General features: G+C 38.4%; 1 protein-coding gene across 1 annotated transcript in view; it reads left to right on the top strand.

Moving 5' to 3' along the window:
* Positions 1-27,442, top strand: part of LOC149064952 (uncharacterized) — a 59,440-nt gene that overhangs the window by 30,645 nt on the left and 1,353 nt on the right. The gene's annotated exons all lie outside the window — the stretch shown is intronic.

The following is a 27,442-nucleotide window of genomic DNA, read 5'->3' as shown; positions in this document are numbered from 1 at the left end:
TCATTATAAATTCAAGAGAGAACCATTAGAGAGAGAGCTATGTATTATAAATTCAAGACACGCGTTCCAGCATGTACCGATTCGTTAGAAATGCCACATAGGAATGGGTACGAAGTACATATACGGTTTGCTTTGTGTCATAAAAGTCAACGTATAAGGTTAGAGAACGGTAACCAAATTTATAAGCAACTTTGTTATAATGATTACCATGATATCGTAATGATTTTTGTGACAACGTACCTTGACAGTAAAAAAATAAATTCTTCCCTTCTCTGTATTCGAATGTGTTATCGAAGACTGTCATTTTTCCATGAGTATTATCAGAGTTTTTTTTCCTATCAGTGTCGTCATAGATATCAACGTATGTGATAAGAGTACAGTGACTAATATTATAAGTATTTTTTAAGCAGTACATCATGCATATGATAAACCATATTTTTTAAGATAACCTACCATGAGTGTAAAAAATCTATTTCTATTTCATGAATTCTGTCAATTTCAGTTTGATTTTTTTTTTTTTTTTGTTTTTATTGCTTCAAAAAAAACTTTGAAGCCATGGTTTGAAGCCACCTTTGAAGCCTAACGTGCAGATTTTTTTGTTTTTTCTTTTTCTCAAAAAGTTAGCGTCCTCTATCGGCTAAACAGAGAACAAAACAAGAATAATAAAATTTGTTGAAAATAGCTCTGTTACTTCGAATTTTCAAGAGAGTCTAGATTTTTCTGTTTTAACTAGTAACATACTAATCATAATTTTAAATGTTTTACCTAACACAAATATTATATATAGTGGTTAATACACATTTGCAAATATTGCGTATATATCTATATTCGATCTAATATGATAAATCGTATACCAGTGTGGAACTCAGCGGAATTGACGACGAACTGTATTGAAAATGCAGTAGTTGATGTGACTGAACAAATTAAAACAGCTATTCAAGCCTCTACCAGGAAGATTAAGGCAAAAGAAAACAGATTTGGCATTTCGGAAGAATTACGGGACAAAATCAGACTAAAAAACCGGGTCCGAAAACTCTGGCAAAGATTTAGAAGACGGTCTGACAAAACCACTCTAAACAGACTAGAAAAGGAAATGGGACAAGAAACAACTGAATATGTCAATGAGAGATTCACCCACTTCATTGAGGAGGCCACAGCATCCGATGGCTCACTTTGGAAGGCGTGGAAAATCTGTAAACGAAAATCTCCAGCGGTGGACAAAATTACAAACGAACAAGGTCAACTGTTGTATACAAATGAAGAGATTGTTGAAACGTTTGCTGATAACTATGAAAAGCAATTCATGCCAAACAGTCTGCAATCTCGAAGTATTGCTTCAGCTCATCATGGAAAAGTTCAAGAATTCCTGGATAGAGTTCGCTCGGATGCCTTGCGCGGAATGGGTGCTGCTGGTTTGACCAATGTTGACGAAATCAGGGGCATGATTAACAAACTCAAAACTAAAAAAGCTTCTGGTCATGATGAAATTTCAAATCTCGCTCTTAAAAATCTTCCTCTTTCTATCCTCAAATCATTCACTAATATATTTAATAGCATGCTTCAGACAAGCTATTTTCCTAATGTCTGGAAACTTTCTATTGTCAAACCTCTTCATAAATCTGGAACTGACCCACTTTTCTCTCAAAACTTCAGACCTATCAGCTTACTCAGTAACATTTCTAAAGTCTTTGAACGTATCTATATTTCACGTCTTGACGCTTTCCTGTCCTTCAACAGCATTCTTCGAAGTGAGCAGCACGGATTCAGGCGGGGGCATTCTTGCGTTACTCAGCTGCACAGAGTTACCGAGTTTGTGATGACTGCGTTCAACTACAAGGAACATGTCTGTGCTCTCTGTCTGGATATATGTAAGGCCTTCGACAAAACGAATCACACGACCTTATTATCCAAACTAATTGACCTGGGTTTGCCTGACTATTTCATCATCTTCTTAAACAGTTACCTTTCCAATCGAAGATTCCAAGTCAAAAATGGCAACTGTCTCTCAACTGTTAGACCAATAAGAGCGTCTGTCCCGCAGGGTTCTTGTTTGGGACCACTGCTCTTTGCGCTATACATCAATGACTTCCCAGCTCCTCAGCGCGGAATGCTTGGTCTATTTGCTGACGATGCCATCCTGTTGACCAATCACAAAAAAGGGAAAAAATGTATTGAAAATTTACAAGAATCAACTGAAGACGTTGAGGACTGGTGCCAAGACAACGATATAAAGTTGAATCATCAAAAATGTCAATATATTCTCTTCACAAGACGGTACAAGTTTCCAAGAACTCCCATATACATCGGCAATACGGTGTTGACAAGAAAACTCCAAGTCAAGTATCTAGGTTGTATACTAGATAAGTCGCTCTCATTTTCTCCTCAGGTGATGTACGTAAGAAATAAGGCCTCACAAGCAGTTGGGATGCTATCCAGAATCACATTCCCACAGGCCAGGCTAACGTTGAGGAATAAAGTAATTCTTTTTAAAACTATTATTCGTCCTATTCTGACATATGCTGCCCCAGTGTGGGCTCATGCCAGTCTTGCAAATATGAAACGTTTACAGACACAGCAGAACATCATTCTTCGTCAGTTTACCAGAGCCCCCTGGTATGTGAGAGGAAAAAACATCCGTAAAGATCTTGACTTACCACTAATCTTGGACTATATCAAGGAGCTTGCCAATGCTCATTTTGACAGGCTACGATCTTCTGAACACCCGCATCTTAGAGAAATTGTCTATTATGACCCTAGAATACCCACAGTACACTCTAGGCCAATGGACTTGCTGAGCGTGGATTGGGTGACGAATTGATGTAATTTGCAGAACATTTTCATGATTTTGATTTTTTTTTTTTTTTTGAAAACAATTTATCAATCTAATATCAGTTTTGTTTGATATTGCGGATGCTGTGATCGCAATTCAGAGGCATTTATATGTTTTTTTTTTTTTTTTATCGCAATTAATAATTTTTCTCATTTATTCGTGATTTGCGCTTGCATAAAATGGTGCATTGGGTTCGTGTCGTGTTGAAACTGATGTTATTACAATACAGAGATGGTATGTGTCATGTCTTCATTATAACTTTTTCTTTGACGTTCTTGATTATGGTTATATGACTGATGAGGGTTCAACAGTACCTCAAACATCTCTGGTCAGTGTCTCTCGATTATGTAAATATTTATAATGTTGGGGTTTTTGGGTAGCATATCATCAGCTACTTCCCTTAAGACATTTCCCCCTTGTTCTTCGATTGTGTTGTGTTTTATCTCGATGAGCATTCATTTCGCGAAGATTTGTAAACAATACTCTCCTGGCTCATTCATTCTCTACACACACACATACACTACATACCTTACACACATGCACAAACTTGTCTTTTTCCTTCTCATACCACCCCTGGTGATCTGTAAGTCGCCAGACAGCCTGCAAAGGCTGGGCAGCGACGGAAACGTTCAATTCTGGTCTGGTCTGGTATGATAAATCGTAAACTTAAGATTATCAATTTTCTCAAAAGTACAATCCACGAACATATCGTGAAAGTAATTAGAGCAAAGCTGTATGAATATCGATATTCAGTATGCGACACATTTCTATAATACAATATTAAACAAACTGAAACAGTCTGGGATATTTTCCTACATTCGTCATCAATCACTCGACATCATAGGCTAATACAGGGGAAGGGCGGAGGAGGCGATCGCCCCCTTCAGTTACAAGAAAAAAAGTATTACATTGACATAGGTAGAGGCGGATATCCGTCATGAAGTATCGTTCACTATACATACCAAGACTGGACAAATCTCCGAAAATTTACATGCGCGAATGATGTTATCACTAGATTTACTTGACTATACATATTTCATATGTTTCCACTTTGCTGTTATAAATATGAGAAACCCCCTTAAGCTGGACCCCTTCTGCCACCCATAGAAAAAAATAACCATCTGGTATAATTATTAAAATAAAATGTTTGTTGATTTTAAACCAATGTGCAGAATGAAAATGAAAAACATGTGGTGTGAAACTATATATATATAATTAAAAGATAATTATTTTAAGAAAAAATGAATACAAGATGGAATTTTATGAGAGTGAAATAGCACCAGTCGTCATCAAGAAGAACTCCGTGCATGGTTTAAAAAGAGTAAGGGTTTCTGAAGGGTGGACATTAGTGTTATGTGTGTGTATAATATTTCATGCTGCACAACTATGTCAAGCACAAAAACATATTTACCGTTAGGCCGCATAAAATAAATAAAGCATGGTATCATAAGACACTCTGTTCGTTTTCATGCTGCATACCGGTTTGAAACCAACAACTAACTTTATTTAAAACATTATGACAGATAGTTTATTTCTTTCTGTTTGATAGGTGGCAGCAGAGGTCACATATTTTTGTGATAGATATGGGCTGCTAACTATTAGGAGCGTGAAAATGTATCGAAATTCGTTGGTTGACTACACATTCGCATCACGGATACCAAGCAAAGAATTTCAGGGGGATTTCACAAATATGTGCAGGGTCACTTGCATTATCTTTGATGAAAAAAATTTAAAAAACGAACGTGTTTAATTTTATTGTTGTTTTTTATATGCGCGCGTCGGGCATGCGATCGAAAAAATAATAATAATACGTGCCCAGTCGAAATGTTTACATGCCCTGGGCATGTCTGAGATTTTTCCACCCCTGATATACAACCCCCAATGATTAGCCCTCCCCCGTTCGAGGAGCCTATATCCGCTTATGCCAAACTTACATGTTTATCAGTACTATAAAATCACTTATATGGAAAATCATTTCATTACTATAATCCCGTCAAAAGAATCACGAATGACTTTTTTGCTCTCCATTTTTTTTGATATTATAGTTTTACAATGGTTTTGGCATTTCGAGTTTCAAAACAATGTTTTCGGTTGTTTTCGAGTTTAACAACATTTTTCTATGGTTTGAGTTTCGAAAATATTTTCCTTTTAGCTTTTTGAATGTTTTGGAAATATTTAATTTTTTTTTAGACTGCAAGTTTCACAATGTTCCTTGATAGCTTCAGTTTTGCTATTTTTTTGGCAGTTTCAATTTTATTAGGTTTCTTGACAATTTAGTTGCTTTTTTGAAACTTCATTTTTTTTCACTCCAACGTAGAGCAATAATTTGCCTTTTTTCATACGAAATATATTTTAATTCTCTGCATATATACTTGCCGTCATGGGCTTACCCAGCGAGGGGTGGCAATTGCCCCTCCCCCCAGAAGAGAAATTTAAGTGTAGTAATTGACACCGAGCACAGATGTATCAATATAGTACAAGTGAGTTGCCCCCCCCCACTCCCCTCTAGTTCAGATCCTGGGTACGCCCTTGCTTGCCGTATCACTTCATTTCCCACCAAGGGTGATTTATACGCAATAGTCGGTGATTTCGTCTGCAATGGGTAACATTTTAGGTGAGAACTGACAATGTTTAGTATTTATGTGTGATCCCGATTCCCCGCATTTTTCGCTTTAAAATATGGTTTCTAATCATAATGAAATAATAGATTTCTGCGTAGTTTTTTTGCTTAAATGTATCATATTCAAAAGGTCTTGAAAATGTAAACCTTGGTTGTGTAACGACAAATTTTCGTATGATCTCCAATGCCGTTACAAATGAGTTTGACTGTAACTTGCCCATCTGACATTGCCCATCAAACAATTATAAATAGTTGTCTAGTCGACCGTGGTATGAGGCACAGTTATTATCCTCGAATTGAGAGATGAGCTGATAAAGGACAAGACGGCGATCACCTTAAAGTCTACAAATTTCCGAATTCTCCGTAATGAATCACCTAACAAATTTTCCGGTTGCGGGGTGTTGTTATACCAAAAGTCGACCGAGACTAGACAATTTGAAGTCGATGGCACCTCCGATGGGCGACGCATACCTGTGATTATGACCAGGTGACTTATGATGAGTCATCTCCTGAAACTAAATGACTGTATAAGTTGATGACTAAACTGAAAACTAAAAGGGGGAAATCGATCGAGATATTTTCGTCGACGGACGGGTCATAAAAAAATGATTCAAGCAGGGTTTTTCTGACAGCCCGAATATTAGACGCCGATCCAAACAAATTAGGAGAAAGAGTATTTTTTTCTGATTTGGACAAAACCCAGCACTACTTAGAACGTGACTTTACTGACCTCACGCAGGTTTTTTCTCAACTAAATGAATAACTATATAATTATGTTATACCTAATTATTTATCTCACTTTATACATATATCTTTATACAGGGTGATTCTACATTCACGGGACGAATTTTAATAGGTGATATAAGACTCCTGAACAAGCATTTTTGCTCATAGAATGAGCGGTCGCAATAGCAAAGGCGGTAGAGGGTGTTTATAGAGAGTGCACAAGAGCAATTCACCGTAAATACATACCATATTTTCCCGACGGATTTGCTGTGATATATGCTATCGACCATTCTAGAGTGCATATGCATCTTCGGATTGGATTGGAGTTTGTTTTTTATTTGGAGCAAGGACCATCAAAGTTATGCTGCGCCGAACAATGATCAAGCGGTATAATGACTTGTAATAGAATTTTCGATATCCGGGTTGCACCATGAGAAGACCCAGCACATTAATACAAATACAAATACAAATACAACGCCACAACAGGCAAATTGCCCAACGAGGTGGCTGACTTAAGAACATCATGGATCCCCGAGCCATTTTTTGGAGGCCCTACCTACTACTACTACACCACACATGCACCCCGCGGAACCCCCCAACGAATCGGTACATGCGGGAATGTGCGTGTACGTGTAGTGAAACCTGACGTGAAGTTTTGTTGTTTCTCTGTAATGCTTGTTATGTGTAGTGCTGCCATCTGCCACATAACATAATTAAGGCCCATATCAGGGCACAGAAGGCACTCTCGAATGGTTGATTGCACTTATTGCAGCAAAACCGTCAGAAAACTATGATATTTGTTTTTTGGTGAAGTGCTGTTGTGCACTCTCATTAAAAAAAAAAACTCCTCTACCGCCGTTGTTATTTGATTGTGATATGAGCACACATTCTATGACCAAAAATGCTTATTTAGGAGTCATATACCACGTCTTAAAGTTTGTTCCATGAATTTAGGATCACCCTGTATGGCGTGAAGGTTTTCGGTCCTATGGGTCATCGCTGATTTTGACCATTATTTCAAATATTTTAACCCTTTAGCTACCACATTATGAAAAAATGAAATAATTATCATGTAAATTTTTGGTAGGTCATTTTAATTCTAATTAAAGCCTAAAAACAAAACAAAAATACTTTATTTTACTTTCTTAGGGTTTGCCGGAAACGCGAATGTGTGTATCCCTATTGAAACACATATTACAAATATTACAAAACATTTTAGGGAAATAACTTGCATATAGAAACATGGGTAGAGAAATCATTCAAACGTCATTTCGCACGTCCCCCACAAGGACATTGCACATTCGTGCTTCTGGCATGTGGGGACGACGACGATATGTTTCGCGAGGGATAATTTAACTTTATCCCCTTTACGTTCAGGCTTTTAGTAACAAATACTAGATCTCTATTTGGAGTATCGGTGATAAAACTCAAAAAACTAGTTTCCTTGTTAGCATGTTAGAAGTAGAAGGAGGATAAAAAGATTACTGTAGTATATTTTAAGCAAGAACAATTCTGACAACATAAGTACGTTACGGCCACGCATACATACACTCAGAACATACATTATGGCATGCACCGATTCGTTAGAAATTCCGTAGAGGAATGTGTTGGAGGTCCATGCACGCTTATAAGAAGTAGATGTTACTTTCAACCTCATCTTCTTTTTCCCTCACCATCTCCTATTTGTTCTTTCTTTCTTCTATAAATATATAGATACATTATATTTTTATGAAAAAAATCACTTCAAATTATTTTCAACTAATAAATTCATTTTTAGCAAGTAAATATATATATGTTACCGCCAAAGCCCAAAGTGCGCCCAAACTCGTGAATTGGCTGAAAGTTTTAGCCAAAGTCCGATTTTCAGATGTGATTCGGGCTTTCGCTGGTGAGTTCGCGAAGTGACCGGAGATCCCTGGCCAAAGTTCGATATACTGATGTAAGACGGTTCGGCGTGAATGTGAGTCGATCTCCCTGTTAAAAAGTCGCAACAGGCTTACAACGGTATATTTATTCGTTCATTCATTACACTTCAATCACTATAAGTTGAGAAAAACTCATAGTTTAAAAACTGATTGCAGGTGGCAGCACTACACATAACAAGGATTACACAGAGACAAACTTCACGGAAGGTTGACTATACGTACACACACATTCCAACATGTACCAATTCGTTAGAAGTTCCGCAGGGGAAAATGGACGAGGTGCATGTCTGGTTCTGTAGCCGTCAAATCCATGTTTTCATCGCCAACGTGTGATACATGGCTGTATACAGGGTGTCCTGTAAGTGCTTATGCGGACTTTATCTCATGAACAATTTGTCGTAGAGGTATGATTTCAATTTTAAAAATGCTCAAAGTGCGTTATAAAATTACCCTGCACCAGTTTTGAGAGTCGAAATACAGCCTGTCACGAAATAAAAAAAAATCTAAATTTTTATACAGTTCCCCCGTCCTCTGACTTCCAATTAGAAAGTTGTCCCTTCTGAGTCCAACAACAAAAATCCTGTTTCTAAGTGCAATTTTCACTGAGATATTTGATTTCAAAAATTGGAGAAAAGTTGGGAAAGAACGGTAAAAATTAACGGTTAAAGTTTCCTTCCCCTCCTCTGTTTATGTTATTCTTCCCTAACTTTTCTCCATCTCTGAATTGAAATATCTCAGTCAGTATTGCACATAGAAACATAGTATTTTTTTTTGCACTCAGAAGAGACAAGGCAACAACTTTGTAATTGGAAGCCAGAAGACCGGGGGCCGTATAAAATTTCAATTTTTTTTTAATTTTGTGACAAGCTGTAGTATTTCCAGTCTCAAAACTGGTACAGGGTGATTTTTAAACGAATTTTGAGCATTTTTAAAATTGAAATCGTACTTCTACGACGAACGGTTCATGAGATAAAGGCCGCATTAGCACTTGCAAGACAGCTTGTATAATAGCTGTATTGGATTAGCTCCATGTGACGAAATAAATTTGAGAGAAAAACTAAGGATAATAATATAGACGTATAGTTTTCCGTGAAATTTTGGAAAAAAAAATAAGCCATAGCTAAAACGTGGACATAATTATCACGAAAAGATGCGTCAACGAAATCGCCGATTCGCGAACTAGCCAATTTCGAGCTTTGGTGGTAACATATACTTAGGCTGACTATATTTGCTCGACGGAAATTCAGCTTCGAAATACGGGAAAATACGGAACAATGCCAATTGTCGCCAAAAAATGATGCCAAAAGTGAGTAAAGTCGCCAACTCCTGCTGAAATCAAAGCGAAGTCGCCAATAACGTAAATGAATCTCCACTTCAAATTGCAGTGAATTAAACATGACAAATATGTGAGAAGAATATTCTTGTGTTGTTTGTAGTACTAAATTATCGTAACGTAATTCCTGAATTCCTGAACTGGGAAGATTAAAAACTTCTTTGATTTGAAGCATAAGAAGAAGAATTAAAAGTTAAGTTGGCTTCGTTGGAAATACGTGAAAAACCGGAAAAATTTAGGAAAAAAATTTGGGATAGCGAAAAAACAGAAAAAGGGATTGTCCCGGGAAATACGGGACGTATGGTCACCCTACATATACTGTATATTTAAGATTTTTATTTGGCGATCAATTTCCTTTTATTTTTCTTCTTCGATCGCCAATATAAAGATATAAGAAAGAAAGGGTTATTTTCATAGCCATTTTAGAATATTCCCTTGCGCGTTTTAGCGAAACAGTGTATCTTATTTAGTTTTTCAAGTAGTTCGAAATTCTTCTAGAAGTTTCTGCTCCTCCTCAAAATTCAACCACGGTTGAAAAAAAAAAAAAAAAAAATCGTATTCAGAGTTTCATCTTACGAACAATGCTCGTCGTTCCTTGAGAGAGAGAGAGAGAGAGACGAAATTTGCATAATTTCTCCTCTCAACCTAAGTGGGGCGAAGAAGAAAAAGGAAATTTCCATATTGTGCATTTTCTTTTCTTACATAAGAAAGGAAACTATAAATTTATTATTATTTTTTGTTAACGCTATCGATTGGTGTTTGAAGTTTCTGTGTCCGCTTCGCCTGTCAAACTCGATTCAATTTTCTGATTAAATATTGATTGTTCTTTGAGAAGAGAAAGTATTCATTCCTCTCGGAGGAAATATGGCTTTTCTTTGTTATTATTAAGTCGAACATTTTTTGATTATGATAAAGTTATAGGAAAAAAAGACACTCTTCACTTTTTTTAAAAAAAATGATAATTTTGAATATGATAAAAAGAATTTAGTTTTTTTTAGACGTTTTTCACTGAAGTGATCGGTATGTTTTATGTTAGAGGTGAATATATTTTTCCAGAAATGAATAAAGTAGCTTGTAAACACAGGGGAATGGGGGGGGGGGGGGTAATATAGCACTGAAATAAAATGTGTTGGTTTTATTGGGCACTGTTTAGTGATTTGTAGGGCTAGGATTTCTATGACTTTGCATATTTCGCTATTTTTACGCGATAGTGCACTTTCTATTACTTTCAGCAATTTCAAATCCATTTTTCCCACAATTTTTAGTAAATTTTAGGGTATTTTTTTACGTCGAGTAATTTTAGTTTTTTCTTTATGATTTCTAGTAATTTTTGGGTATTTTTCATGATTTCTAGTAATTTTTGGGTATTTTTCATGATTTCTAGTAATTTTTGGGTATTTTTCATGATTTCTAGTAATTTTTGGGTATTTTTCATGATTTTTACTAATTTTAGGAATATTTTCATGATTTTTACTAATTTTAGGAACATTTTCATGATTTTTACTAATTTTAGGAATATTTTCATATTTTGGAGCATTCTTTAGCAAGTTTCAGCACAACAATGAAGAGGGATTTTTTCCCCCAAGCTCACTCTTCCCCAGTTTCATTTCCCGCAATTGGCGATTTCAGCGATAACTGACAATTTTACTTACCCTTGTCATCGTTTTGGCAATGATTAGCAATTTTTCGGTGATATTAGCAACTATTGGCAATTTTATGTGCGCCTTTGGCATCGTTTTTGCAATGATCGGTGATTTCCTGCAATTTCCCGTATTTTTCTTGAAAAAATATGGTCAGCCTATTTATAAAAGCATAATTTTTAGGTTTTTACGGCATATTTTTAGTTTTTTTAGGGCTTAAATGTACTTTTTATGGAGCATATTCTGTCGGTTTTTAGGTCAGAAAAATCATAGTGCTAGTGATTAATATTAGATATGATCAGAAAAAAACAAGATTGAGACGAAGCATCTTTCCAGCTGACGCCAATTATCACAAAATAATGCCAATTTATGCTCCAGCATAGGTTTATCTACATTTCAGCCAAAATATAGGAAACCAAAATTAATTTGGCAATGATACGTAATAGCTAAAGTACCTGACTATACGTCCCGTATTTTTCAGTCGCCTCATCTCTAATGAAAATGCTTGTTTTCTTCTTCGAAAAAGCTGACGTGAGTCCGCCATCTTTACTGAAATCCGGGGTAGAGATATTTCTATAACTTTTTGACATGGAAATATGAAACACATATATTCGTCATGCTCAACATTCTTTATATGTGAAAGTCATTTTATCTTACTCCCGAAAAAACCTATCAGGTTTTTGAATTTTAATGAAGTTTACAGACATCAATTTTGCCGTTAACTCGCGTTTTTTTTTGGGGTGACTATCGATTTTGGCAATGCTCAGCAACAATCGGCAACGCCCTGTAATTTCCCACTCTAACAATCTCGATGTCCCGTTTTTATTTCGAAGAAATATCGTTTCTCTAGTGCTAACGAACTGAGAATTGGGAAAATAATGAAATTATCTTACGAAAAAATGGGCATTTCCACTGAAACAACAGTACAGTCCCATAGCGCCTGAGTGGGTGCATTGATAAGATGATTGTCTTCCACCATGAAGATTACCGTTAAGTTCTACGGGTTCATACCCGGGGAATGAACATCAGAAACAAGTTCTTTACCTACCAAGCCATGGGCGACCACAGATAGACGGCGCATGCGTTTCCCACCCAACTCTAATGGTTGGAAATTGCCACATAGCGATATATGACCAGAGTTGGTGAGCGGCGAAGTAGTTCAGTTGTTGTTGTTCCATAGAAATGGGACGAATGGTGACACAAATAATGGGTCATAATGGAATTTTTTAAAGAAAAGGAAAAACAGCCAACAGGTGGCACTGGTACGAGCGACTTCGGTGGAAATATGCAAATGAGACGGTTATAAGAACTTGCGCTCCTAATCTACAACCATTTCACCTTTGCAAACCGTGTATGTGGACCTGCTGCACTCTGTCGTTGCTGGATTTCCGACTCGCCTGCATTGTGTTATCCCCTGTGGTGGTGGAACACATACTGCTGTAATTAACAATTTGGAGGCATTCTGTTTGTTATTTGCGCATCTTTTCTTTGACTCGTGTACGTTAGTGCCACCTATCGGCTGTTTTTTAGTTATTTTTTTCCCCAGTCTTAAAAAAATTCCCGTGACCTAGCGATGCCAACCCTGCGAACCGTTTTTTTATTTCGGTTATTATACAGTCCTCTATAGAGCCACTTTAGTTATCTGTAAATGTTTCGCTGATCCAAGTGATCTGGAAATGTGTGTGTCTGGGCCGCTCAAGTGCTCTGGAACTGTGCCACACATATCACTCAGGTGATCCGTAATCATGCCGCGGATCACTTAAGTAATCTGGGAATGTTCCGGGGATAACTTGAGTGATGTAGAGCTGCACTGGGGCCGCTTAAGTGCTTTAAAACTGTGCCACACGTCACTGAAGTGATATCTGAATATGCCACGGATTCTGGAACTGTGTCGCGGATCACTTAAGTGATCTCAAAATGAGCCACGGGCCTGCTTGAGTGATCTGAAAATGTGCCATGGGCCGCTTAAATGCTCTGGAATTGTGCAATGGGTCGCCTAAGCTATCTGTAATTGTGCCGCTTAGTTCATTTTTACAAAATTAGGTTTAAGTGGGCAGGCAGCATCAGAAAAAACCCCAGGACCATATTTGGTCCACAGGGCCAAGGGTTTACCATGTATGACTTAGAGGGTGGGTCGCAATGAATTTCTTAAAAATAAAATTTTCAGTTCTTATCCTTCGGGGGGGGGGGGGGGGGGATCGCGCATACGTCTCTGATCCCATCAATATGTGTTGGGGGTAGGGGCAGAGATGACAAAATTTTACTGACAAGGGGGGGGGGGATCGAAAATGCCTAAAAATTTGCTGACGTAATACTTGAACGGCCCCTTCAACAACATTCCAAGAATTTCTTCAGAAATTCTACAAAAAACGACGAAAAATGTGTCGTTATATCCGAAGTCGTTGCGTTTTCATCGTCGTAATAAGCAAGGCTCGTTAACATTATTCCTTGGGGGAATCAGCTGATATCGCAAACTATTTTCGTTGTAGCTGACTCGTCGTTATAACCGAGTTCGACGGTGTTCTCAAAGCTCCGCATCGATCGGTGTATCGTGTAACAGATTGCTTTTAAAGATGGATTATTAACGAGGACTTCCGTTGCTCGTGAGTTTCATGAAATCAACTTATATCATGACTCATGTTATAACATCGCATACTTTTAACACGGGGGGGAGGGGAGAGGGGAATATACCGGTGATTATTTGCGGAATCATCGGATACTCATTAACTCGAGATGTCGGTCATGAATCATTCTTTCCGAGCGTCGCCAAGATGGCGGAATAAAGCTATGTCATCACACAATCTCTTATTATTTAAAAAGTAATTAAATCCTAGCCAATATATCGATTTTTTAGAGTGTCAATTGGGGGAAAAAATCAGGAAATTTCCATCTACTTTGCATATCATGTGCTACATGACAGAGGAAAATGTCGACACCATATATGAAGGAATGATTGCATCAAATAATGACAAAACTGGATACGCAGATAGAACACGGTGCCATGTAAGAAGGCGTACGCAGTAGCTGTATTGTGCCTAAACTTTTGTGTTGCGCTGTAGCATAATCTTTTCATACCCTGGTGCCACAAAAGCAGCACCGTCTTAACGCATGGGCCCACCCGGGCACGGCCCGGGGGCCTCAAGAGGAGAGGGGCCTCCCAAAAATGAGAAGTGGTTGAATCCGAGGATCCGGATTCCACCCCCACCGGTGCCGCAGTTGAGATCAGCTGAAGTTGGTTTTCTGTGACTCTCAACTTTGAGTCGATCTCTCCATTAAAATGTTTCGCCACACACACACACAGAGCAACAGGCCTACAATGATACAAATATTCAATCTATTACACTTCACTTCTGAAACACAAATGGCAACAATTTGAAAAATCAGACACAGCCCTAGATACGCACCGAGATTGTTAGGTGCACACACTATGCAACGAAGCCTGGTTGCAAGAGATTTCGGCATTGGGATTAAGTCCGGTAGCAGAGTCCTGGCGTTTGTTCAGAGATCAATCAAGCCTACAACATTTAAAAATTCACGCATGACACAACATTTAATGTTGAAGGACCGGACACATCCCACTCCCCGTTTCGGAGAGGTATCGAAGTGTTCCCGAAGGAAGTGGCGGGGGGGGGGGGTTGTATCAGGAAATTTTACTGTAACAAAGGAACAAAGCTGCCTAAGACGGAAACATCAGCCAGCAGCAATCTGAGATCAGACTATAACATCAACCCGATTGGCACGCCAACGGGTGATCAAATTACAGGCATGATACAATAAGCAACACTTAACCTGCCGAGCTGTCTGCTTCGGAATTCGGAAGACAGATGGCATCACTACTTGAACACACTACAAGCATTTCTAAGAAACAAATTTCGCATTAGGTTCACAACGTGCAACGCACACTCCAGCATGTATTAATTCGTTAGAAATTCCAAAGAGGAAAATGGACGTGGTGCATGCATATGACGTTTATAGTAGCAGTAGTAGTAGTAGTAGAGTCTGCGGGCCGGGGGAATATAAGAGATGGCTGCCTTCTCGGGCCATAAACTGATGTATATATGATGTTGTGCGCATTGATACTTTTTTCAAGAATATCTTTCCTGTACCAAATGGAATCCTTTGACGGGCCAGGGGTTGTGTACCCGTGATCTAGAGCTTCCTCGAACAACAAACGATACATGGCAGTGTCCATTTATGTCTCTCCACTCCGTGTTGATAATGATAATCGACAATTGAGATTATTAGGACGTCGCGGGACCTCTTCCCAATTGCAGACGGAATTGGGCGTCGAATTAATGGCCTTCTCTTCCAGCGAAATGAGGTCGAGATATCTGTGGAATCTCATTAGCGTCAACAAGGTCCGGCAATGCCTCGCCATCACACGGGAACCAATAAAATCAATGCTACGCAGGGTGACTGAATCTAAGGTGCATTATTACTGTCCCCTTACTTACATTCGGCCACTCGGCGCGTCTAAGGTGTGAGAATAACCATTGAACGCTTGAAATACTCTGTTCTGTCTCTGTTTCAGATCTTATGTTGATCCTGATTGTCTCGTACTCAATGTTTTCTGATGGATTATTTCCCATAGAGTGTATATAATTGTTTCATTTGTTGAATAAGTAGAAAATGCTCTCTCCGACACGACTCAGTCTCCCAGGATGTGAAGAGAGGAAGTTGTCTTGCACAACAGCTCTGGGTGTGAGCGGTCATCAATCAATCTCATCTGTTTCGGATTTTGTGGTATTTAATGCATTGCTTCAAGGTGTTGCATTTTCTCTGTTAGGAGTGGCGGCTTAGGAGTCGAGGGTCGCAAGTGTTGCGGTGCACAGCTAAGGCTTTAACCAAAATTTTTTTTTTGATAGTAAAAATTCACGTGACATCTCGCTCCTGAGCCATAACCTTAACGACGGAATTGTTGAGAAAACTTGAGGGAATACACAGGGCCTAGAACCGTGATATAAGAAATAAGAATGTTCTCTGTCATAAGGGTTAAGTGTTCGTGCATTTTGGTACCCATAACTTCTCTATAACAAACACCCATGAGACCAAGAATTTTGTTCGCTAATGGGGAGGTACGATGCACAGTGGGGCCTCGTTTATACGACTTTAACATTTATACGACGTTTTGCTTCGGTTGTTTTTGTGGTTCACACCTGTGTTTATGCATAATTACCAATCGTCTCGACAAAGAAAGTTTGATAAAATTTTCTTTGCATTTATCAATTTTTACCGGTGATTATGCATAATTCCCAAATAAGGTTGGAAAGAGAGAGGGAAGAGTCTGATCTTACATAACATCAGTCTTGTAATGTTGGCGGCTTTCTTCACACGTCTCAATCAAGAAACAAAACTAACACATTACCATTTAAATTCACCGTCCTGGATAATAGCTTATGTTTAGTTAATTAAGTAATTAATCTACGATTTATCATATTTACTAACACGAGCTTGGGATTAAATATAATCTCAGTTGAATATAATGAACTCTACAATAAATTAGAGTTTGTAAAAAAAATTAGAATTTGCCGGATTTTACTGCCCGCTATCGTGTGTCCACTAACGGGGAGTGAAGCACATTGAAGCCTTGAATCTGATCTGGGATCAGAAAAGTGTCCGTTAGCGGAGGTTCCACTACAATTTTTCCGGAACGGTCATGTTACCACGCTCCGATGGACGTTTCGCTTTGATTGTGCGCTTCAAATAAAGGCAAAGGAGCGATTCGGTTACTCACTTGTCCGGAGAACCAGAAATGCTTTTGAAATAAATTTCTTAATAAAAATCGTCTCGTTGTACCTCATTTTTTGTAGGGCAAGTGCAAGTAATGATGGCTCGTGTCACATAATAAGAGCTGCATTGAGCATTTAGTTATCTAGCATAATTGAGAACGATAAAACAATCTTGGACCCGCGATTCCCAAACGCAAATGGTGGTACCTTGAACCTCACCCCTCAAGGACCCACGAACTTTTTACTGGGGGTTGACGGCCCTATTGAAGAATTCTAAAATAATTTAATGCCAAGTTGAAAATAAATATAAATAATATCATAAGCACAGCTGTAACGTTAGTAGACTGCAGCAGTAATGCTACGATTTTGACAAAATTTGTACTTGGGGCGAAAGCTCCTGATAAGGGTATGAAAAATTATTTTAGTTCTTTTGCAGTTCAGTAAATCGCAAAAGAACTAAAAAACAACGTTTCATATAATACCCTCTCATCAGGAGCTTTCGCCACAAGTACAATTTTTGTCAAAATCATAACAATATTAGTGCTGCAGTCTACCAACGTTATAGTTCTTAGGTCTAGTTGATTGCCGCTGTGGTGGTCGAGTGGTCATAGTGACGGACTCGCAGCGAGGAGACCCGGGTTCAAACCCCACCGTCACCACAGTGGTGGTCGGCAGAAGTTGGTTTTCTGGTTTTCTGTGGCTCCCAAGTTTAAGGCATGAATGTGAGCCGATCTCCCTTTTAAAATGTCTCGCCTCAGCGGTCAACAGGCCTACAAACAGTATAAATATTCAATCATTATACTTCACTCACTTCACTTCTGAAATATAGATGGCTGCACTGAAAAATCTGACGCAACACTAGATATGCACTCAGACTGTTAGGCACTTACACTTCCGGCGTAACTCCAACTCTATAGGTAGTAAATTGCCCGTGGCGATAGAACTGAGTTGTGCTCGGTTTGAAAAAGAAACAAAGTCTAGTAGATTGCACTTCTATACCGTATCACAGTTACTAGCACTGGATAGAATGCCCCCCCCCCCCCATTATCCGAGAACGTTCTCTGCTGTTGGGTTGCTGCAGTTTCTGCTGTTATAAATGGGGTTGCATGGCAGACACCAAGATTTTCTGGGGCTCCCCGATTAAAAGTATTTGGGAACAGCTGTCCTAGACCACAGAGCGAGAAAGTTTCTTTAAATGTACCTATGATTGTAGGTAAGCAACGAAACATGAATTAAATTATTCCGTTACATGATAAAGTTGGATGCTTTTTTCTGAATTAAATTACATGATTATATATTTCATATATATTTCGAATTCCAGAAAATTTCGTAAGTTGCATAACTAATTAAAATATACTGATAGTCTGAACATTAAAAACTGCAGTTGGATTCGCAAAAACTCAACTTTTCATTTTTCAATATGTATGCTGCAATACACATAGGAATGCATTTTCCGCTTACAGATTTCTTTACCTATTCAAAATGTACCGCTTGTTAGGTTATTGCATAGCAAGATCTGACGTCGCTCTCTTTTTCCTAATACAAATACAACGCCACAACAGGCAAATTGCCCAACGAGGTGGCTGACTTAAGAACATCATGGATCCCCGAGCCACTTTTTGGAGGCCCTACCTACCCCGCCCGCCCGCGGAACCCCCAACGAATCGGTACATGCGGGAATGTGCGTGTACGTGTAGTGAAACCTGACGTGAAGTTTTTTTTGTGTCTCTGTACTGCTTGTTATGTGTAGTGCTGCCATCTGCCACCAGTTTTTCTAACTATGAGTGAAGTGTTATGATTGAATGACTTATCGTTGTAGGACTGCTGCTCTCTGTGGCGAGACTTTTTAACGGGGAGATCGGCTCGCATTTGCGCCTTGAAGTTGGGAACCACTGAAAACCAACTTCAGCCGACCACCACTGTGGGGTTCGAACCCGGATCCTCGCATCGCGAGTCCGTCACTATAACCACTCGACCACCACAGCGGCCAATACCGTGGTGATTGTTGTTGTTATTAGCGAAATTCTGATTTCTGAACAAATACGGTTGTCAAAGCTTTCTTCTAGCTAATTTCGGCAAAAATGATATATTCCGGTTTTATACTTGTTTTCTACAAATCGACAAAATACTTATTGATGCTAAGTAGAATGTTGTAGAAAACGCGCACTGATGAATGAGTGATACTCGCACGAATTGCTCTAGAGCGAGTCATCTAATCAACATTCCAATGCACTGAACTTATTAGAAAAAAACATTTTTCTTTTCTTACCCTAAAAACATTGAATGCAACGTTTTTATGTGTTACTTAACTGAACGTTTTTCATATAAAAGGGGGCCCTTGTTGAACTTCACGTGAAATTTCTTTTCGATCTTTCATTTATTACATCTTCCACGGTAGCATTATTCTGCTTCAGTTTCTTTTATTAAGTATTGGTGAAGTAAAGAAGTTATCAAGTATTCACATTTCTACTAGCTTTTAGATAAGATTCACTGATTCGAATCTCTACATTTTTGGCAAAACTAGTATTTATATATTTCATCATTACTCGGTCAGTAAGGATGGTTTTCAATTATACACCTGTATTAGATGAGTATTGATGTAGCTATTCGACGGAATATTTGCTGCACATGCAATGAAAGTGTCTATAATGCTACCAGCCAAATTGACCGGTCGTGGTCCTTCTAAGTATAACTGAAAATATCTCGGTTGTTTTTTTTTTTCTTTTCAAAGTTGATTATAGTTGGGCAGTGTAATGTTTAATAAGTTGTTGAATTTCAGCAATCCTAAACAATCAGGTTCATCATGGAAATCGAACGAGAATATCGAAAACAGTCAAAATGATCAGCGTGGTCCTTCTAGTTTTAAAAGCGAGCCATGCATATTTTGCTCAACAGGCAAAGGTGAGCAGCTTCATACTAAAAAAAAGTCAGGCTTGTGTCCCAGGGTCTCTTAGGCTAAAGCTCTGTCAGCCTCCCGGAAGAGTCTTTTTCTTTAGGGGTGAAGAATGAAGCTTTGCACCCGGGTGGCAGGTAAGCTCTACCGCCCCTGTCTGTCGGGTGATGCTAATAGAGAGGTTTTTTTTTGGGGGAGGGGGGGAACACTCACGTGGAATTTGTGCCACGTTGGTAATGGAAATTTCCAGAATTGTCAAGTTCCACAGGAAAATCCTCAGAAGGGAGACAAGTGACACACATTACCGTGTGTCAGTGAAAGCGTACGGTTTTTAGGGTACTAGACACGGGACACAAAGAACATCTGGAGACACGGGAAGAGACAAAAAAAAAAAAAAGAAGAAAATTACACGAACAGAGATTTCATTTTCATTTCTGTTTCTTCAGGTAATGGTAATACTGTAATAAGAATGAGCATATGTGGAGGGGGGAAAGGGCGTGTGCGCGTGTGTTGAGCGTGGGCGTCTGGCAGCCTTGAGCAGACGCAGACCAGCCCCGAAAAAGAGAGCAAGCAATGCTTTGCTTATACTCGTTCGTCGTCGTCGTCGTCGCCCAACGCGATCGATACCGGGGGTTCGTATCGATCCGAATTTCGACTCGACAAGGTTCTGTAGTATAGCGGTGGTTGAACATGGGGAGAGTAGGGTGGTCTAACCATTCTTCGTTGTGATGTGGACGTAGAGGGTGGAATTTATGAGAGAATAGTGGGTGGCACTAACACGGATGGGAGGAGAGGTAGTGAGGTCGAGTCTGGAAATATCGGGACCAGAGATCGTTCCTCCACCATCCTCTTCCACACGTACGTTAACCCCTTGTCCGTGACATTAAAACGTGGGGCGTTGACCTACTCCTCACCACTGAATGTAGCGTCACACCTTACCCTCTCCGTGACGTAGACTTGCCGGGATGGTACCATTATACTCCGGAAGGTGGGGTTGGTATGGTGAGAGAGAAACAGAGATGGTCTCTATCTCTCTCTCTCTCTCTGGGATGGATGTGATGAGAGAAAAAGGGGATGCCTGGGATAGCATGTGACTGGTTGATCTGAGGAAACGAGAAGAAATCTAAATGCATGCTTATATACGATGGCTGGATCTGACTGGGCCTCCAGGGCTTACTTGTGTGTATGTGCTTGTGCCGAGCCGATTGAAATTACTACAAACGCATAGATGCGGGAAAAATATTTTTCCTTGCACGTTTATAAATGCCCTTGGGGGAAGCTGAATTTTTCCAGTTGCCGACATGAAAACAGTTTTTCTAGCATTCAATTGGCACAGCTTCGAAGACACCACTCTTCAATATTTTGAAGATTTGCTAAGGCTTTCTTTGCCTTTTTTATCTGTACAAATTATGGCACTATCGTCAGCATTGGTAGCGGTAGTTCCTTTTGGTGCCACTGGAAAATCACTCATGTATAAGTATAAAGTAGATGGCCAAGGACACTGCCTTGAACAATTCAGACCCTGATAGTTCTAGGATTAGATGTGGTATTGTGTATCTGGACGTGAAAAATACGCGAGTCAAGATATTGTTTGGCAAATTTAATAATGCTTAATTGAAAGTTCAGACATATAAGCTCATATACCCTACCATACCATCGTGTCAAATTTTGTCAAAAGATTTTGCCACTTCGGAGGACGCAATTTCTGCAGTTTCTTCGTAAGTTCTGGCTATTTGTAGGCGTTCGGGTGGTCGTAGAGTATTATTTCCTCAGACCTTGTCGTTCAGCTCAAAGAATGTTTCTTTGTTCAGCGATATTGACGAGGCGATTATCCGCAATCCTTTCAAAAAAGCTTTCCAAGAGAGCTGAGCAGGGAAATAGGAAGCCAATTTTGTGGGTATTGAAGATCTTGGCCTGCTTTTAGTATAGTCTTTATAACAGCATGCTTTCAAATGCTCCCGTTTAAGCGGGTGAAGTCGGTAGGTGATCGAGTGATTTAGTGGTTAGATAGTAGAATAGAGTCCGGTTTATTGGTTATATAAAGTAGGAACTATGACGTAGTCACCAGTGGGCGTGTCTTCTTATCCAATAATCATTCATTTGATTACTTATGTTGGGGCAGATTTTAGAGTACTGGGCGACTTAGAATGTAATTAACTACTTAATCTCTAAACTCGCGTAAACGAGTCTTTAATGTGCCTAAAAAATTTGATGGTCAACATGTTTTTATTAGCTGAAAATTCCGCAGCTATGTCCTGAGCAACTCCAAAAGGGACCTTCCGCTCAGTCAAGGCGATCATTACTACTACTACTTAAGCGTATATGCACCTCGTACACATTCCTCTGCGGGATGTTGGCATGAATTGGCACATGCAGGAGAGTGTTGCGCGTTTATATGCATGACCCTAACGTATTTATGTTTGCCAGAGCTACCTTGTTTCGTGTTCTTGCTGGTGCCGCCATCTTCCTTCCATATTTTGAAATGAGGATGGCAAATGCTGGAATTGTTCGTGTTATGTAAATATCATGTTGAAGGTCTGTCTACCTGCTTTCTGAGGAGAAACTTTTTCAAATGGAAAAAAGACCGGCTTGAACTCTCCTCACTCCGAAGTTGCAAAAGGTGATCGTTCTTAAAAAAATTCGAGTTTAAGAAATGTAAATATTTCGCGTAATTTCTGAAGCAGCAGACGACATTCTTTGCTATTGCTACGTTGCGGAGGGTCCAAAGCGTCTTCCCACTCTTCGGCCCTTATTCAGCCCACTCTTCGTAAATAGACAGTGAGACCATATGATCCGTATTTTACGGAACATTCGTGTATATTACCGTGAATGCGTTTCTTCTGACTTTTTTTTGTTGTTGTAAAAATGTCCCGTTTTATCAACGAAGCTTGCATTATATCTAAGGTGACCATATTTCCTCGAAAGAAATACGGGAAATTGGGATTCCAAATACGGGGAAATACGGGACATCACTAATTATCGCCAAAAATGACGCCAAATCCGAACAAAGTTGCCAAATATTGTTGAAATTACGGAAAAATCACAATGGCGGGAAATGAAGCATTACTGCAAATTGCAGTGGATTAAAATGAATTCCACGAAAAACAAAACGTTCTCCAAGACAAATGTGGGAGATTAATATTCTCATTTATAGTTGTAATTATCACAATATAATTTATGAGTTGAAAAATAATTTCGATCTTTGACTTCAATAAAGAATTAAAATTCAAGTAGACTTCGTGTAAAATACAGGAAAAACCGGGACACTTTTGCCGAAAAGTCGGGACGCCCAAAAATACAGAAAATACCGGGACTGTCCCGGGAAATACAGGACGTATGGCCACCCTAACTATATCAAGTCAATGTGTACCAAAATTTCGAGTGATCATAATTTACAAATATAAATTAAATTACGATATGACTATATAAATATTTGTTGGAGGAACGCAGGTGTCGGGGAGATATGATTGAAGTGTTTACAATTTTCAACGGGATGGATGGGCCATGGGTTTTTGATGCACCGTCAATCAACTGGACACCGGTATCGTTCATTAAAGGATAATTCCAGATTGTGGTGTCTCCTAGGGAGTTTTTCCCCCTAATAGGTGTTAATAAATGGAATACTTTACTTCCGGGGGTCGTGAATTCTAACACAATTCACACGTTTAAAAAGAAATACAATAAACACATTGGGATACATCGAGAAGTTATCCATACTTAGATAAGAGACAACCATAATCTTTTTTATGTGCAGTATTACAGTGAAACCTCTCTTTTGCAGGCACTGCTGGGACAAAGTAATTCGTCCGTAAAAGAGGGGTGACCGTTAATCAGGGATTTGAAAAGGGGAAATTATTATTTGGCCGTAAAAGAAGGGTGGCCGAATCTGGGGAGCGTGCGCCAAGAGGGGTTTCATCTTGAATTAATTATCAGTTTTTTCTTTCGTGATATATGCTTTTACATTGAGCTGCTGTATTTTGGTCATACAATCAACGCTCGTTGCAACGACCCCACGTTATAACCACCATTCAATTACAACGACCGGTATGATAAGTCCCAAATGTTTTCATTGAACGACGGTCATATATGTTTTAATTTCGATATAACGACCCTCCCAATATAATGCCCGTTTTTGAGGGAGTCGTTATACCGAGTGTCGACTGAATTTGACATCCATATTTTTTATGTTCATCTTTCTTCGGCAACGCCCCTGTGTAATTTACCTATTGTGGCCTTTGCGTTTGCATTTACATTTCACCTAGTATTTGCCGTATATTCGACGTTTTTTTACAATAAAATACATTGCAATTCACTGTAGATTCGCGGAAACATCTATTCCCCTCGTCACTTGGCAATTTTTAAGCAATTAAAGCAATAAATTAGCAGTTTTGCGACAGTTGGCGATGTACAGTTTTGTCGATGAAATATGGTCAGCATATATATAGGTGACGTTTTTTCCGATTCATATAACTGTAATTTATCATATATATAAAGTCCATTAACTTATCTTACCAGTTACGAGACTCGTTTTTACCTTGAATATAAAGACGAAAAGATGGTTAATTTTTAAAGATTAGGGGAACTTTTTTTAGCGGAATCGATCCAAAATTGCTTCGTTTATGATAAATTTATTTTTTACTGGTAAGTCATTAGTTATTATCGGCTGGTTAGTCATTAGCGAGTTATCTAATACTTTTTTTGTAAATTACTGCTATCAGCGACCAATTTTTCAATCCTCACAAGTCTTTAATTTTACATCGGAAAATATTTAACGTATTTTTAAAAATACGTTATAGCTTAAAAATGTATCCACGGACAGGGGATGTTGTGAGATAGTTACGGTAATATTCTAATCTCGTTCTCTGGGGGTGCCGCGAATTTAAACAATTCGGGAACCCCTTTGATTGTATAAAATTATACACGGCTCATATTTTTCCTTGTGATACAGGAAAACCCATCTTTTGCGAACACTGACGGAGCAAAACAAATTCCGTAAAAGAGGGGTGACCGTATAAAACGGGAGGGTGTTCTTACTGAAGATTTTAAAAATTAAACGTAATTATTTTTTCGCCGTATTTATCCAATCGTATCAGCGGGGTTTATCGTTAAGAGAGAGTTTCACAGTATATTCTCCAATAAATAATTTAAGAGGGTAGGTGCACGCTAATCTGCCAAAGACACCCCATATTTTTCGATTTTTAAATACAGTTAAACCTCGATATAACAATACTCTGTGGATTGAGAAAAAATATCGTTATAGAGAGATTATCATTATATCGAGAGGCAGCATTATTATCAGTTGCCGCCAAATTTAAGCTGTTGGCATTTTTCTGAATTGGAGTTGTTTTGGTTGTAATTGTATATAACCAACTATATTCTAATTCTACTTGTACCACCATAAAATGCATTCATGAGCGTTTATTCACAGCAAGAAAGGAAATTGTTATTGATTAGTTTGTGGGGATTATTATTATAATTTTTGTAAAAAGCATGTTTTGGCCGATGAGCCAATTTAGCCTGTATAATCGAGCGAGTAGTTTTTCTATGTTACAGCCGCGAGGCTGAGGCGTTCCCAGTCAGTTCGCTCTGGATTTTCGACATGTATAGTTAGTTCTCAATTTTCTCCGTGTATATTTCTTTTCCTTAACACTTGTGAAGTCGTATTTCATTATGGATTAAAATGTTTAATACGTTCGCGAGTCGCTCATCTCTTTTTTCCACATCATCGGCAATATCGCTATATTGGTGACCCGGACGTGATCCAATATAACGTAATAAAACGTAATGGTTTATGTAGAGTTCCGATGATTCTTATTCAAATTTTCATTCTTTCAAAGAGTTTACATTCAAATTTTTATGTTTTGTGAAGCATTCGTTGTTTAACTGGCATTTCTAGAGAACCGAGTGCGTAAAAGAGCATTGTGAGACATTGTTGGGGAATAAATAGTTAAAAAAATCCTTTTTTTTGAGGGTTCATTTTCCGAAAGAGCATTATTAGACATTACTGTGTGAGAATTCACTGCTTTATAAAATATTATTAGACATTGTTGAAAAATTGATTACCATGAACAGTATTGTTGGAGCATTTCTTTAAAAGGGATTGTTGGAGCATTAATTACTTTAAAGAGGATTGTTGAATCATATATTAAAATTGCTTTAAAAAGGATTGTTGGAGCTTTAAAAACTTTAAAGGATTGTTGGAGCTTTAAAAACTTTAAAGGATTGTTGGAGCATTTTAATTGTTCAAAGGCATTGTTGAAGCAATAATTGTTCAAAAGCATTGTTGGAGAATACATTGTTTAAATGAGCATTATCAGATGCTGTTAAAAAATTTATTACTCGAAAAAGCATTGTTTGAGGATTCAATCTATGAAAGAGCATTTGATTGGGAATTCATTTTGCTGTTAAAGCGTATTGACTGGGAATTCATTTTGCTGTTAAAGCACATTGATTGGAAATTCATGGTTGCATGAAGGCACATTGGTCGGGAATTCATTGCTTTGCAGGAGAAATAATGCGTGCTGAACCTATGGCTCGCGGGCCAAATATGACCATCTTAGTCCTCTAATGTTTGGTAAAAATGAACGGAATTGTTTTCTTAATGGTATCTTTTGGGTTTTCTTTTAAATATGCTGGTGATTATACAGTGGGGACCCTTCCACTGTAACTTTCACTATGTGATCGAACTGGACCTATGTTTAAAATCTCACCACCATTTATCGTCAATAGGCTCCTAAAATTACGTTGGTTTTGGTTCTCAAAATTTCTGAATGGTTCTCAAATTTTCTCTATGCAATATAAAATGTATAAATAACATTCGAAGTCATGAGAAATGCCATTTGATCGTGGCCCGCGAACGTTTATCAAACCAAGCAAGTGAGATTGCCAAATCCCTCAAGTGGCTAGCAATAGGGTAGTAAATCATTTGAGTGGCCAGCGACAGCTTCGTAAATCCCTGAAGTAGCCCGCACTCTCCCTAAAGGTTGAGCAGCCCTGGTTTAAATGAACATTATTAGATATTGCTGAAAAATTTATGACTCCGAAAAGTATTTCATTGTTATAGAATTCACCGCTCAAAAGAGCTTTGTTTAGGGATTCATTTCATGAAAAAGCATTGTTTGAGAATTAATTGCTGCATGAAAGAGCATCGTTTGAGAATTAGTTGTTTCATGAAAGAGCTTTTTTTTTGGGAATTCATTGTTACAGGAAGAAACATTTTGTTTGAGGATTCATTTCATGAAATAACATTGTTTGGGAATTTATGCATGAAAGTGATTGTTTGGGTTGGGAATCCATTGCTTCATGAAAGAGCATTGTTTGGGAATTTCTGCATGAAAGAGATTGTTTGGGTTGGGAATCCATTGTTTCCTGAACGAGCATTGTTTGGGAATTCATTGTTTTATGAAAGAGCATTGTTTGGGAATTCATTGTTTCATGAAAGAGCATTGTTGCATTTTGTTTGAGGATTCATTGTTGCATTTTGTTTGAGGATTCACTGTTGCATTTTGTTTGAGGATTCATTTTTGCATTTTGTTTGAGGATTCATTGTTGCATTTTGTTTGAGGATTCACTGTTGCATTTTGTTTGAGGATTCATTTTTGCATTTTGTTTGAGGATTCATTTTTGCATTTTGTTTGAGGATTCATTTTTGCATTTTGTTTGAGGATTCATTTCATTAAAGAGCGTCGTTTGTAAATTCATTGTTCCATAAAAGAGCATTTTTTTAGGAATTCACTGTCTCTGGAA

This window comes from Pholcus phalangioides, unplaced genomic scaffold, assembly GCF_987345545.1.
Source record: "Pholcus phalangioides strain wild (caught in Gottingen) unplaced genomic scaffold, Ppha-v1.0 ptg000042l_1, whole genome shotgun sequence".
NCBI lineage: Eukaryota > Metazoa > Arthropoda > Arachnida > Araneae > Pholcidae > Pholcus > Pholcus phalangioides.
Note: the sequence above shows the minus strand (reverse complement) of the source record. Positions and strands in the feature narration are given on the sequence as shown.